General features: G+C 39.4%; 1 pseudogene; it reads left to right on the top strand.

The window, feature by feature from the left end:
- Positions 1-6,203: 6,203 nt before the first annotated feature.
- On the top strand, positions 6,204-6,490 carry LOC118830113 (annotated as a pseudogene).
- Positions 6,491-8,294: the final 1,804 nt, after the last annotated feature.

Genomic DNA, 8,294 nt, shown 5'->3' with positions numbered 1-8,294 from the left:
GCAATTTGACACAGGTTATACATGTGCAGTCATGTAAAACATATTTCCATGTAAGTCATGTGAAAGAAAACAGACCAAAAAAAAGAGAATAATAAAGAAAGTAAAGAAAAATATGCTTCGATCTGCATTCAGACTCAATCAGTTCTGGAGATGGATAGCAACTTTCATCATAAGTGCTTCAAAACCATCTTGGATCATTGTATTGCTGAGAATACCTGAGTTATTCACAATTAATCATCATTTGATATTGCTGTTACTGTATACAATGTTCTCCTGCTTCTGCTCACTTCACTTTGTGTTAGTCCATGTTAGTCTTTCTAGGTTTTCCTGAAAGCATCCTGCTCATCATTTCTTATAGCATAATAGTATTTCATCACAATCATATACAACAATTTGTTCAGCCATTCCCTAGTTGATAGACATCCCCTCAATTTCCAATTCTTTGCCACCACTAAAAGAGCTGCTATAAATATTTTTGCACATGTAAGCCATTCTTATTTTTCTTTTTGTTTTTTATTTCTTTGGGATACAGATCTAGGAGCAGTATTTCTTGGTCAAAGGGTATGCATGGTTTTGTAGCCCTTTGGGCATAATTCCAAATTGCTCTCAAGAATGATTGAATCGGTATACAAGTTCACCAACAGTACATTAATATCTTAATTTTCTCCTCCAATATATGTCATTTTCCTTTTCTGTCATTTTGGCCAATCTGATGGGTGTGGGATGGTAGCTCAGAGTTGTTTTATTTTGCATTTTTCTAATCAATAGTGATTTAGAGAATTTTTTCATGTGATTATAGCCAGCTTTGATTACTTCATCTGAAAACTGCCTGTTCATAACCTTCGACCATTTATCAATTGAAGAATGGCTCTTATTTCTATAAATTTGACTCGATTCTCTATATATTTGAGAAATGAGGTCTTTATCAGAGAAATTTGCTGTATTTTTTTCACAGTAATGATTACTATGTATTTCCCTCCAACCTGTTTTCCCCCTGTTTTGCTTCTGACTTTTACCTCCCCCAGTCTGCTCTCTCTTCAATCAGCCCCCCTCTTCTCTAGGGGATGAATTCTTAACCAAACAAGTGACAGAGGTAATTACAAAAGATAAATAGATAATTTTGTTTCATGGAATTGAAAAGCTTTTGCATAAATGGTGACTTGAATAAGAAGATAAGTAGTCAATTAGGGGAAAAAATCTTTGCATAGACATCTTGGATAAGCAACTGATTTCCAAGATCTATGACAGCTTGCAGAAATATATGACCAAAATCCATTCCTTAATAAAGTTGTCAAATTATATGTTAAATAATTCTTTAAAGAAGAATTGTGAACTATTAACTACCATTCCAAACACTGTTCCCAATCACTAGTAATAAGAAAAATGCAAATCTAAACAACCTTAAGGTTTCACTTAATGCTCAACAAATTCGCAAAGATAGCAAAAATGAGAATAGTCAGTTTTGGAGAGGTTGTAGAAAGACACGCAAACTAATGCATTGTGGATGGAGTTATGAATTGGTTCCACTATTTTGGAAAGTAGGTATTATGCAAAATATTTACACCCTTTGATTTAGAATTCCACTGTCAGGAATATACTCCCAACAAGGTCAATAACAAAACATGCACCAAAGTATTTATAGCAATACTTTTTTGTAGTAGCAAAAAATGGAAACAAAGTTAATGTCCATTAAGCAAAGAATGACCAAACAAATTGTGATACATGAAAGTAATAAAATGTTGCTGTGTTATAAGAAATAGTGAACATGATGAATATGAAGGAAAATAGAAAAACTTATATGAACAGATGTGAAGTGAAAAAATAAACAGAACCAGGAAAATAATATGATGTACAAATAATATGATGTGAATAATGTAAGTAATATGATGTAAATAACATGATATAAGATAATAAAATAATATGATAATTACAATTACGTTAATTGAATGAACAAAACAGTTAAAGCTGTTGTGAAATTATAAATGACCAAGCTTGGCTTCAAAGAAGAGATATGAGAAGATACCTCTTCCCCCATCTCATGTAGAGCATCCATGGGTGGGGGTATTGCATATAATAGTTTTGGTTTTGCTGAGTTTTTTTCCTCTTCTTTTTTATTCTTTATTATAAGGTAGGCAGTTGGTGGCACAGTGGATAGAGTATTGGACATACAGTCAGGATGATCTGAAATCAAATCTGGATTCAAACACTTAATACCTATGTGACCATGGGAAGTTCTCCATTTGCTTCAGTTTCCTCAACTATAAAATGGGATATTAACAGCAGAGTTGTTGTCAGGATCAAATAAAGTATTTATAAAAGGCATTTAGCATGGTCCCTGGAACACTGCAGGTGATATATAAAGGCTTATTCCTTTCCCCTTATAGGGGATAATTCTATGAGAAAGGATCAGAGGAATATCATCCAGGAGTCCTTTCTGGCTTCCTACCCCTTAAAGGTGTCATTGTCTCACCTGCACCAGGCTGGAAGAGGGGGACTTTCTAGTCTGCCTAAGCAGTCATTCCTTTAATCTCCAGGCACTTTTCTAGGTCTTCTATAACTCTGTAGCCATTTCCTTGGTGTCCTGTGACCTCCCACCCTCCTTTCCAACAATATACAGTTGCTTGACACCCTGGGTCAACTCCACCCTGAGACTGAATCCCTATGGATTTTGATAACCTACCTGAACTCATTCCTCAATGATTAACATACTCCTGCCCTATCATATCTTCCTCATCCCAGTGATTCTGAACTTTCAGGTACCATTGTTCAAATTTCATTCTCTTTTCCCCACTGACTACATCCTTATTTTTTTTTCCTTTCTACCCAACCCTCCTGACAATGTCCCACTCCTTCTGCTGTGCTCTCTGGAATGCCTGCTCCATAGATAATAAACTAGCTTTCAGCTTAAACCTTTTTACTTTCTCACTTCTTCCATCTTTTTGCCCTCCTTTAGACCTCGTTCCCTTCTGATGACATAGCTTCCCTGGTCATCCTTTCCAGTGCCAGTTATGCTTTTATTTATTTCTCCTACTCATTGGTTTCGGTGGGGGAGTTGGAATATTCCTTGCTCCCCATTGCCATTTCCAGGCTATCTCTACCACCATCACTCAGTAATTTCTCCTCTTCTGAGGTTTATACAATACACATTTATCAGCCAATAGAGATTCTGGTAGCTGTTGTCTACTGACCTCCATGACACTCCCTTTTATTCCTCAATGAGGTCAGGACCTGGCTCACATTTTTCTCCTTCTCAGTTCCTACCCTCATATTAGGAGACTTCAACACATTTATTGATACTCCCTCAAACATCCTAACTTCCCAATTAATCAATATGCTAATTTCCCATGATCTATTCCTCCATCTCACCTCAGCTGAACACAGAGACAGTTGACCCACTAACATCCTTAAGTGTTCCACTCGCATGTTCATGAACTCCGAAATTCCTTTATCTGATCATAATGTATTGTCATTCTATCCCTCCCTCTGACTTATATCCCCAAACCCTATTCTTCATTCTCACTGTGGCCTCCAATCCCTCCACCTCCCAGTTCTATAACAGGTCATCACCCCTGTACTGGTAAAACTTCTCTCCCATCTAGACCCTTTGGTGAACCAGCTCAACTCTATGATGTCTTCTTTTTTAAAGTCCAAGTCCCTTGCCCCCTTATCCTATCTCTCATCTGGCTCTGCCATCCCTCAGCCTTGAATTATGCCCACTGTTCATTGCCTTTGTTCCTACTCACCTGTTGCTGAACAAAGATGAAGAAAATCAGAAAACCATGATGACTGAGTCTGCTACAAGTTTATGCTATGTTATCTCAACCGGGCCCTCACTGTGGCAGGGTGATTCTTTTACACATCATTAATTGAGTTATTATCCCATTCTTCACAGTGGTTTTTTTTGAACTTGGTCTTCCTTTCTCAAACCTTCTACCCTTTCAGTTGAGAATCTTGACTTATATTCTTTCCTCCCTCTCTCCCTTCCTTCCTTCCTTCCTTCCTTCCTTCCTTCCTTCCTCCCTTCTCTCTCTCTCTCTCTCTCTCTCTCTCTCTCTCTCTCTCTCTCTCTCTCTCTCTGTCTCCCTCTCTCTCTCTCCCTCTCTTGTGAAAAACACAAGTTTATTTAATTTACTGATGTCAGTAAACATAGGCCAATACACAGGCAATGTGGACACACTAGGACAGGCACAGGGATGGTATAACATTTGGAAGAACTTCCAATGCTATCAGAATGTACTCCTAAAGGTTTTGAATGTATGCTACATAAAATATGTAGAAAAGAGTTTTGCATCTTTTCCCCAGGTAAAGTACTGAATATCTGTCATTTCACAAAATGACAGCTTAAAGCAGACGTTCCATTTTAAACAAACAAGATTTTGACTCATTTCACAGAAAAATTGAGGCCATTCCCATATTCGCCCTCTTCTCTTCTCTCTTCCTCATCTCACATCACTCAGATGCCTTCCACTATTATCTTCTCCTTTACTTCTATTTCCCGTGAAGTAGTGATGCGTCTCCTTGCCAAGGCAAATCCCTCTTCATGCACGAGTGAGCTTATTCCATCCCATCTCCTCCAGGAGATTGCCGTCTCTGTCACTCCCACTCTCTCACTTACCTTCAGTCTCTCCCTCTCTACTGGCTACTTCCTTACTATTTGGTCCTTCCTTCTAGGTCTCTCTCATCTGCAAAACTTCTCACTTGATCTACTCCTGCTAGTTATTCTATATTTCACCTCCCATTGTTTAGCCCTTTCATGGCAAAAATCCTTGAAAAGTCGGTCTACAATGAATGTCTCTACTTCCTTTCCTCTCACTCCCTTATAGGTACAGCCTGGCTTCCAACTTCATTGTTCAATTGAAATTGCTCTTTTCAAAGGTACCAATGATCGCTTAAGTGTCAAATCTAGTGACTTTTTTTCAATCCTCATCTTTCTCGACCTTTCTGCAGCCTCTGACAGTGTCAATCACCATCTTCTCCTTGATCCTTTCTTCTCTCTGGGTTTATATAACACTTTTTTCTCTTCTTTTGTCTGTCCAACTGCTCCTTCTCAGCTTCCTTTGTTGTTTTCAGGTAATACCTACTAATCTAGATGCCATGGGTGTCCCCCAGTGTTCTGTCCTGAGCCCTCTTTCTTTCTCCCTCTATGCCATTTTATTTGGTGGCCTCATAAATATTAATTCAATTTTCTTCTCCATGCAAACCCATTTATCTGATCCTACCCTTTCTCCTGACCTCCAACTTCACATCTCCAACTGCTTATTGAACATCTCAAACTGGATATCTTATAGATATCTTAAGCTTAACGTATCTAAACCTAAACTCATCTTTCTCTAAAAATCCTTTCCTTTTTCTTAGCTTCCATATTTCTATCAAGGCACCGCCATCCTCCCAGTGATTTAGGCTATTTTTGTGCATTTTTCTTGACTCCTCCCTTTCTCTCTCCCCACTATTCAATCTGCTGCTAAGTCTCATTGTTTCAGCCTTCATAACATCTTTCATCTATACTCTCTTTTCTCCTCTGACACTGCCCCCTCCTTAGTCTAGGCCCTCATCACCTCACTCTTGGACTATAATAATAACCTGTAGGTTGTTCTCTCTGACTCATTTTTTCCCTACTTCAGTCCGTATTCCTCTAAGCCACCAAAGTGACCTTCCTAAAGCACAAGTCTAACCATGTATGTTATCCCTCATTTTAGAAATCCCAGACATTCTTAATTAATTCCAGGATCATATATAAAATTCTCTGTTGGCTTTTAAAGTGCTTTATAATCTGGCCCTCTCCTCCATTTCCAGTCTTCTTATACCTTTCACTCCACCCCCATATTCTATGATCTAAGACATTTGCCTCCCTATTGTTCCTCACATAGGACACTCCAGATCTTGACTCCAGGCATTTTCACTGGCTGCCTCCCATAACAGGAATCTCTTTCTTCTCACTGTGGACCCCTCCCTCCCAAAGAAAAGTCATTGATGAGTACCTCCACTGCTGCCTCCTCCTCCTCTTCCTCCTCCTCCTTGTCCTCCTCCACCTTCTCCTCCTTCTTTTTCTTCTCCTCCTCTTCCTCACCATCACCACCATCATCTTCCTCCTCCTCCTCCTCCTGCTCCTGCTTCTGCTGCTGCTTCTCCCCGTGTTCCCTTGGAGCAGACCATCCTGGTGCCTCTTTGACGAAGCGGCGGCTGAGGAGATTGCGGGACTCGCCATGGCAGACGAACAGCCAAAGGAAGGAGTCAAGACTGAAAACGGAACGACCACATTAATTTGAAGGTGGCAGGACAAGATGGTTCAGTGGTGCAATTTAAGATTAAGAGGCACACACCACTTAGTAAACTAATGGAAGCCTATTGTGAATGACAGGGTTTGTCAATGAGGCAGATCAGATTCCGATTTGATGGGCAACCAATAAATAAAACAGACACACCTGCACAGTTGGAAATGGAGGATGAAGATACAATTGATGTATTCCAGCAGCAAACAGGAGGCGCTTAACTAAAAAGAATCTACAACTCTTCTCCAGAACTGTGCTCCCAAGGAAAACAATACATTCACAATTAGAAACCAAGATTTGGTTCATCCACATCCTGACTACTGCAGTATAGTTTTCTCTCTTCTTTGATTCCCTTCCCCCATTCCTTTATTGTACATAAAGTAACTGGTGTATGTGCACAGGCATAGTGCGTATTTTTTTTTTTAAACTAAATGGCCGATGCTATGTTTTGATCAACATCAAATGGAGATGGGGAGGGGAAAAAACAAACTGGTTCTGTGAAAATACCCCTTTTCTCCATTAGTGGCATGCTCATTCAACTTTTATCTTTACATTCCAGTAAGTTATTATGCTCTCGCTGTTTACCAACAACAAAAAAAAAACCCACCAAAAAATCCTTGCATACCTTGTTTGATTGGATAATTTCAGTGTTTTTCTTTTATCATTGTAAAACCAAGGACGATTTTACAACTTTTTTGTACGTAGCTGTTACATGTAGGGCAATCTCTGTCTCTCAGTAGGGATAAATTACTATAAAGAAATGGATCCTATATAGTTTTCCCTTCAAGTCAAACATCTTGTTGTTTAAATAAACTTCTTGTTTAAAATAAAAAAAAGTCATTGATGTGGTTCTACATACAGAAGGTCCTTAGTTGATGCTCTATTAGCTCCAAGTGCAGTGGAGTGTTATGATGTCTCAGACCATCAGTCAGTCAACAAGCACTTTGAAGAGCTCTCCATGTACCACACAGTGTGCTAAGTGAGGCACATACAAAAAAAGGGCAAAAGTAGTCTCTGCCCTCAAATAATTTACATTCCAGTGGGGGAAACAAGATGTAAATAACTAGGTGTCCACAAGATACATACTGAGTAGATGGTATCTCAGATATATCTGAGCTGATTTGGGTTTTAGCAATGACTATTTAGAAGAGAGGAATAGAAGGAGAAGGAACATCTCCCTCAACTTCTATGCTCTAGGGGATATGTGTGTGTGTGTGTGTGTGTGTGTGTGTGTTTGCAGTAGCAGAACAAGGACAAACCAAAGGACTGAGGCAAAGGTACTCAGTGGTGACAGCAGTGTGGGTCTTAACATTTGTTGCCAATATATTTGCTGATGACTTCATCCATGTGTGAGATCTCACTTCATGACAGGTGCTAACATCAGACACCAATTTGGCTTCTGGGTCTTTACCACACAAGTCCTTTGCCCTTTCTCCCATCTATATGGGTTGGGGGAAGTGGAAAGTCAGCTACAAGTCATCCCTCTGTGATCAGTTTGTATACAGGGACTGAGGAATGACCGCTAAAAATTCCTAGCTATATCCTAAACCATGCCAATAGTTCCAGCATTCCTTTTGCGAGCTCCTATCAGTAATTAAACAGGCCTTGAACTCTTATTTCTCTTTTCTCTAGACCTAGGGTAGTCTGGAGAAGACCGAAAGATGGGGGAGTTCCAGGAACCTTTAGGGATATTAAGACTTTCTGGTGGTTCAAGCATGAAGGTTAGATCCAGTTTGGCTTTGGCTTAAGTGTTAAACTTCAAAACCCCAGATGGGAAGATCATAGAAGGCATGTACTTCTATGGGGCCAAATGGTGAGGGTATACTTGGCTTGGGGGTAAAGGTTCTTCTCCAATGAAACACAAGGTCAAATCTAGTCTCTGCTACTACCTGTGTTAATACGAGCAAGTCAGTTTACCATTTTGTGTCTCAGTTTCCTATAAACCAAAATGGGGATGATTATGCCTCACTCACAGGGTTTTATGAGGATCAAACGGATAATTTATGTAAAGATTTTCAAATTCTA

This window comes from Trichosurus vulpecula, chromosome 8 (assembly GCF_011100635.1).
Source record: "Trichosurus vulpecula isolate mTriVul1 chromosome 8, mTriVul1.pri, whole genome shotgun sequence".
Lineage (NCBI taxonomy): Eukaryota > Metazoa > Chordata > Mammalia > Diprotodontia > Phalangeridae > Trichosurus > Trichosurus vulpecula.
Note: the sequence above shows the minus strand (reverse complement) of the source record. Positions and strands in the feature narration are given on the sequence as shown.